Raw genomic sequence first — 7,574 nt, 5'->3', positions numbered from 1 at the left:
AAACATTGTCGACAAAAGCAATGACAAATACAAAAAAGGACGACATGATATAATTCACATACATGGCACTTGGCTAAACATCATGGCATTGCATAATTCACATATGTAATGCCTTGCAACAAGATAACTTTGCATAATTCACATATATAATGTCTTGCAACAAGATGGCATTGCATAATTCACATATATGGTAATTAGACACTAAACAGGTGGCATTCACACAAAGCATGTCTAAACTAAGCAAATGAGATAGCAATGCAAGATACCATACGCACGATATGAGCAACATAACTCTGCCAAGTTAGAGCATGCATCTTAGGGGGGGGAATAGGACTGGTCATCTGTCTCTGAATCCTCCTCTGAGGAGCTATCTGTAACCAGCAAGACATGCACTTCGTCAGATAGCATTGTCTGCTCTGAAGACCTTGTTTCCACTCCAGATTTTTTTGCATGACCGTTGGCTGATGCACAGGAAGAGTAATTGAATGTACTAAAATTGTTGACAAATTTAACAGGTAATAAAAAATGATGTCATGATATAATTCACATATAAGATGACTGGCTAACTAGGGTGGCATTGCAAAATTCACATATATGATGCCTGGCTAAACAAGATGGCATTGCATGATTCACATATACGATAAAGAAACTAAACAGATGGCATTGACACAAAGCATGTCTAAACTAAGCAGATGACATCTTTGATTTATACAGTAAGCAATGCAAGGCACCATATGCATGATATTACCAACATCAGCATGCCAAGTTAGAGCGAAGACCTCATGGGGTAAATAGGAGTGGTCTTCTGCTTCCGAATCCCCCTCATAACAGTTATCTTCCTCTTGATTACGATCCAAAATGGGTGGAGGGGGGGCTGCCTTTGCGCCCACCATGGAGCGATGTCTGCATGAAATTTTATTGCCACGCAAGGCTCATATCTTTTGCTCTACATGTTCAGTTCCATTGTGTACAATAACTGACATGCATAGCAATAAAACATAGTGAGATTATGTAAGGAGTGCATGCACAAATCTAGAGTGATGGTAGCAAACTGCAGATGGACCCAAAACCAATGATAGCAGGTAGGTAATAGCTTTAGTTAAAAAATACAGATAATGGCTCCTTTAATGTTTGTTTGCACCCAACATGAAACTCATAGTAGACACCCAAGATTAACCAGATAGTAGACAGATAGTACTGATTGCTGCCCCAATATGTACCCCACAACCGTTTAAAAACTCAAGTTTCAGCATAAGTTTGGACCTGACTCGAAGTCTAATAGGTGAACATGACGATAAAGTAGCATGTCATCATATTAAGTGATGCATAACGTAAGAAGACACGGAAGAGTGCGACCTCTCTTGCGGACCCGTGTAGTCCTCAAGGTCATCTGCTTAGTTGATGATGGTAGTGCAGTTGTTGTGGCTGCCGGCGGTGGGGAAGAAGATCTGAGGCGGCGAAAGACAGTCTGGAGAGCGGATCCCTGTTGTGGTGAACCCTTCTGTCGTTGGAGCAGCTGAGCTGGGGTGGAACACAGCACCACAGGAGCAGGACAAACCACACAATGTTTTCTTTGACACATATCTGTAACAGAAGTAATTGTGTAAGGGCTTGTTTGAATTTGAGGATTCTAACAATGCAGGGATAGGAAATAGACAGGAATAGGATAGGAATGCATGTGCAAAACAGAGAATTTAAAAACACAGGATTTCTGCCAATTTGGGTGTTTGGTTCACAAGAATTGGAAGAACACAGGATGCAAATAAGCATGGTGAGATTAAGTCAAACCACAAGAAAATGTACGGTTATAATGCTATTATGCTACTATCTCTTAGTCTTTTGCTTCATGAATAGGAATTTGAAAAGGAGGACAAGTGGAAATTAAAATTCCTATAGTTTTTCTTTCAAGGAGACACTAAAGGAACAAATCCTATAGTTTTCCTTTGCTCTATTCTTTTGCACCAAATTCATGAAAAGTAGTTGTAAGTGCATCTAGTACCACCCCTAGTTGGTTTTGGAGTATTGACGACAAACCTAGTTGAGGGACTAATGTGTTTGTGAGAATTGCAGGATAACACAGGTAGAAGTCCCTCATTGATTCGGTTTTCCTACCAGAGATGACCCCTAAAAATGTATGAAGACATTGAAGTCAAAGGTGGTATATGAAGATACTCACATTGAAGACTATGACAAGAGAAGACACCACATGAAGCCTATGGAGCTCGAAGACTTAGATCTTTCGTAGTTCTTCTTCTTTTGTGTTGAGTCATAGGAACCACCGTACTGTTAAGTGGGGTCCAAGAGAACCAGTCAGAATGACTGAAGTGATGCCTAACCAAAACCTATGTCTTTGAGTGAAGACTATGAAAGCGAATCTTGTCCAGAGTCGGACAAGTCAGCTTTGCTTGCAGCCCAAGTAAAGTTGTCATGTGAGTTTGAAATCTGACCGTTGGAACACGTGTCAGTTCCTTAGTGACCCATGGTCATTTCGGACAAATCAGGTCGGGTTGCCAAGTGGCTATAAATAGCCCACCCCCTACAGCCATAAATGGTTGGCTGCTTAGATTCAGAGTACGACTTTTGTCATTTGAGAGCAACCCACCTCGAAGCCTTTGAGATAGAATTCCTTGCGAGGATAAAGCCCTAACCACCCAGAGCCAAAGAGAATTAGGCATCACTTAAGTCTTCTTGTCTGTGTGATCTGAAGACTTATTACACTTGAGGACTATGCATCCTCCAGCCGGTTAGGCATCGCGTTCTAAGCATCCAAGAGACATTGTGGATTGCCGGTGAACGATGTCTGTGAAGGTTTGGGAGTCTACCTTGAAGACTTACCAGAGTGATTGGGCGAGGTCTGTGTGACCTTAGCTCAAGGGGAATACGGTGAGGACTGGGTGTCCTGAGCTGCGTGTTCAGGACTGGGTGTCCGGGACTGTGTGTCCTAAGGTTTAAATACCTAGCGCCCTAACTAGACGTACAGTTGTCACAGCAACTGGAACTGGTCCAACAAATCATTGTCTTCAACGAGTCACTAGTTTCATCTTCCCTTCCCTTTACTTACTGTTACTCCTTGTGAAGTCATTGTATGTTTGCACTATCTTTTGTCTTCACTGAGTGACTGCGTGTTCTGTCTGGCTTCTCAATATCTTCCTACCTAATCCTTACTACATTGCTGCTATTAGTCATTGTGCTTTCACTCTATTGAATACTTGACTATGGCTTGCCTAGTGTAGTCTACCTTCCGCTGCAGGGTAGTAGGTTTATTTCTATCGTTTGTCTTCATAACTCCCATGTTTTGAAGACTTCCATAAAAATCGCCTATTCACCCCCCTCTAGTCGATATAACGCACTTTCAATTGGTATCAGAGTGAGGTGCTCCCTTGTTCTGTGTGATTCGGTTTAACCACCTGGAGTTTTAGCTATGTCGACTGCAGGGATAATTAAAGTCTTCGCTGCGTGCCCCGTCTTTGATGGAACTGAATATACCTACTGGAAGAATAAGATGCGCATGCATCTTGAAGCCATTGACGTCGACCTATGGTATGTCGTCGAGAACAGCGTTCCCAAGGCTGGAGAAGGTGTCACTGCTGCTGATGTCAAGAAATTCGTTCAACTGGACTCTACTACCAAGAATATCATCTGTGGTCATCTGACCAAAGGACAGTATGGCCGTGTGAGTGCTTTAAAAACATCTAAGCTGGTCTGGGACTGGCTCTCCAAGGTCAATGAAGGCATCTCAACCCAGAGAGATCAGAGAATCAGTGTCCTTCGCAACCTCTTCAACCGCTTCAAGCGAAATGACAATGAGAATGTCCAGCTCACATTTGACCGACTCACTGACATCACAAATGAGCTTCAAGCCCTTGGCGCTACTGAGATCACCAAACATGAAGTCGTCAAGACACTACTGAGATCACTTGATAGTTCGTTTGACACCCTAGCCCTGATGATTTAAGAACGTCCTGATTTCAAGACACTCGATCCGTCTGACATACTTGAGAGGCTCAACACACATGAGTTTCAGCTTTCTGAGAAAAGAGATATCTACGGTCCAAACTATGGGCGAACTCGTGCCTTGAAGGCAAAAGCTGTCTCCTCATCTGAAGAAGAATCTGACAGCAGTTCGGATGATCCTGAAGACATTGGAAGGGAACTTGCTATGATTGTTGTCGGAGTAAGTGACCACGGGTAGCCTAGCTGGCTGCCCCTGGCCTTTCTGAAAAAATTACGAGCCGATCCGGCTCTTAAGAATCCAAGACATGGGGCCGCCTTCCCCTGGTCGGCTGTCTCCCAGGATGGCTATTGGAAGGCGGCCCGACTTCAGCCCTCATGAAGAAAGCCGCGGGAGGACCGGCTCCGAGGAGCCGGCTACAAGAAGGCCGACTCCAAGGAGCCGGCTCCCATAAATCGGTCAAGACCGTACCCCCGAAGTCTGCATCCACATAACAGCGATGTGATGGGGCGTGGCTACAGTGAAGCCTGCCACCCCCGAATCCCGGAGCGCGCCTGGCACAGTGCGCCATACGGGTGGCCATGACCCGTCCGGCGCGGCACTGTTGCCACACTGACCCTGATGTCATCCACGACATGCTACCAGTACGGCCCACGGGCGTTGGGCCCCTTCAGGCAGAGAGACACCTGAAGGCGGCCTGGCCTTCCCCAGTCGGCCCAAGACGGAGCCGGCTCTCTCCAGCCGGCTTGCCACCCCCTCGAAGGAGACGCCCCATTAAGGAGACAAGACGCGGTGAGGCTACAGTGGTCACCCGCCGGAAGGCAGCACTGTAGCCATGCTTACCCCGGCGAAGCCCTCGTCACCAAGATTGAGCAACAGTAACCAGCCACCGACAAGGCCCTGGACAGTGGGGCCTGCCTGTCGACCAGGGAGCCGGCAGCCGGCGGGACCCACCAGCCGGCGGGCCCCAGCAGCCGGCGCAGAAGCCAGAGAGCGAAGACACGGACGACTGGGCCCCGCGCCCAGCCGGATTACCATTGTACCCCCGGGGGGTAGGCCTATATAAACCCCCCGGGACACCCATGCAAAGGGTTGATCCCTGCTAGTTTTAGACAACACGTAGGGAGGAGAAGAGAGCAAGCAGAGCCCTTCTTCATCCTCTCGCCAAACAGCTCAAGGAGCTTTGTGTAGCTACTTGTTCATCTAGTGATCATGCGGAGACCCCGCAGAGCAGCAGTAGGGGTGTTATCTCCACGGAGAGCCCCGAAGCTAGGTAAGATTCGCCGGCGTGCATGTCTTCGCCTCATCCCGTTTCCAGGCACCGGCGATGTTTTACTGGCTCCCACAATGATAAGCCACCCGCTGGCATATGTTGCACCTACCACCCGACACTTGTGAAGAAGTTCCAAAAATTCACCAAGAAGAAAGGTTTTAGAAAGTCTTCCCGGTCAAGCTCAAGGAATGATGAAGCTTGTGCTCACGACTACAAGAAGAAAACATGTCACAAGTGCAAGAAACCTGGCCACTTCATCTCTGAGTGTCCACAATGGGACAATGAGAACAAAAAGAAGAAGAAGAGCAAGGAATATGACTCTGTCGACAAGAAGAAGAAGAAATACTCAAAGTCTTCTTCCAAGTCTTCCTCAAAGTCTTCATCACACAAGAAGAGCTCATCTGGCAAGGCACATGCGTTTGTTGGCAAGGAAATGGATTCAGAGGAGGAGTCCGCTTCTGAGGAGGCGGAGGTGGAGTCTGAGGAGGAGTCCGATTCAGGCGTCGCAAGTCTGGCTACAGCATACGTTTCCAAGTCCATCTTCAACACTGAAGACAATGACTTCATCACTGACACCGATGCAAATGACAAGGACTACTCCACTTCTACCTACTACTTCATGGCAAGCGGTGCCAAGGTAAACACACGCACTACTCACTATCAAATATCTAGTGACGATTACTCTGATTGTGGTTCAAAACCCAGCTACAAAACACTTGCTAAAATTGCAACTGAACAACAAAAAGCTATGGAACATATTCAAAAACTGTTAGACAGAAGCGATGATCTGTTAGGTGCTGAAATGACTCAATCTGAATCCTTAATTGAAGACATAAAAAATCTTCGGGTTAAGTATCAGGAACTTGAAAGTTGTCATGAAACTCTCTCAACAACTCATGAAAAGCTTTCCTATGATTATCTTCAAAGGAAGCAAGATCTTGAGAAATTGAGAGCGACTCATGAAGATCTTCAAAAGGAAAGCGAGTCACTTCGCGCCAAACAGATCAGTTCCGCTCAGGAAGGATTTGAACCACCATGTCTTAAATGCATTGAGTGTGATAATGCTACTTCTGTTGCTGAATGTTCTATTGCTACTGCTGTTGCAATATCTTCAACTGTTGATGTGGTAACTAACCCCTCTGCTGAGGACACCACCTCTATTGCTGATGAGAATGCTAGGTTGAAGACATTGCTTGAAACAGGGATGTACAAAAGTCTTAAAGGGCATCAGACACTATGTGATGTCCTCAAAAAGCAGATTCTGAATCGAAACCCGAGGAAAGAGGGTGTTGGGTTCGTAAGGAAAATGAATGCTGATGGCTCTTACTGGAAACCTGAGCAGTACCCCAAAACCATGTGGGTTGCTGCAAAGGAACCTTCAGCAGATCCATCCAATCTATCTGGCTTCACTTGTGCTAACCTCATTATCATTGACGAATCCTTTGATGCAAACTATATACTGTTTAAGAATCAGAATGGTGAAGTATTTGCCAGGTACATTGGTACTAACTGCAGGAATGGACCGCCTATGAAGAAGATCTGGGTTCCGAAAAGGTGTCTGGAGAATCTTCCTGTGAATGTCATCATGACACCTCACGTGAAGAAGACAAACCTCAGACCAAAGGCTTCATATGGTCCAAAGGCTTCATACAGACAGAGGACTCACCTACGTCGCACTAACGCAAATGTTTTGCAGGGAAACCATACTCAGGCATATGAATATGAGAGCGGTTCGTCAAACCGCCATGTTCATAAGACCAAGAACTATTCTTCTTATTCCTATGAGTACTATTGTCCGCCTGCAAGACTGTTTGCTAGGGCTCCAAAGCCAAAATTCTTAGATGCTGCACTTAGACTTATTGCTTCTAAGCCACCCTTGAAGATGTGGGTGGCTAAGAAAGCTTAACTCTCTTTTGCAGGGAAAGGTCTCCAACAGAAAACCAAAATCATCTGACGCTATTGCTGGGGACCTTAAACATCTTGTAGGGTGCAAGATCAAATGCCCGAATGGTCTTACTATGTACTTCATTCCTGAATCGCTTGCTACTCTCCCTATTAGTCCTAATCTGGATCTAAGCTTTCATAACCCATTGGTTCGTCAAATGTGTTTGCTTCACAATGCTCTTGGTGAAGCCTATCCCCCTAACTGCACTGTAGGGTACGACACCAGCGTCTTCAGAATGGATTATTGATAGTGGGTGTACAAATCACATGACTGGCAAAAGAAGCCTTCTTATGGACTCAACCTTACGTCCATACGACAAGAGCCACATCACATTTGCTGACACTGGTAAAAGTAAGGTATTGGGTCTAGGTAGAGTTGCAATCTCAAGGGATCAACACATGGAT

Source organism: Triticum aestivum, chromosome 4A (assembly GCF_018294505.1).
Source record: "Triticum aestivum cultivar Chinese Spring chromosome 4A, IWGSC CS RefSeq v2.1, whole genome shotgun sequence".
NCBI lineage: Eukaryota > Viridiplantae > Streptophyta > Magnoliopsida > Poales > Poaceae > Triticum > Triticum aestivum.
The sequence above is the reverse complement of the archived record's forward strand: the minus strand, read 5'-3'. Positions refer to the sequence as shown.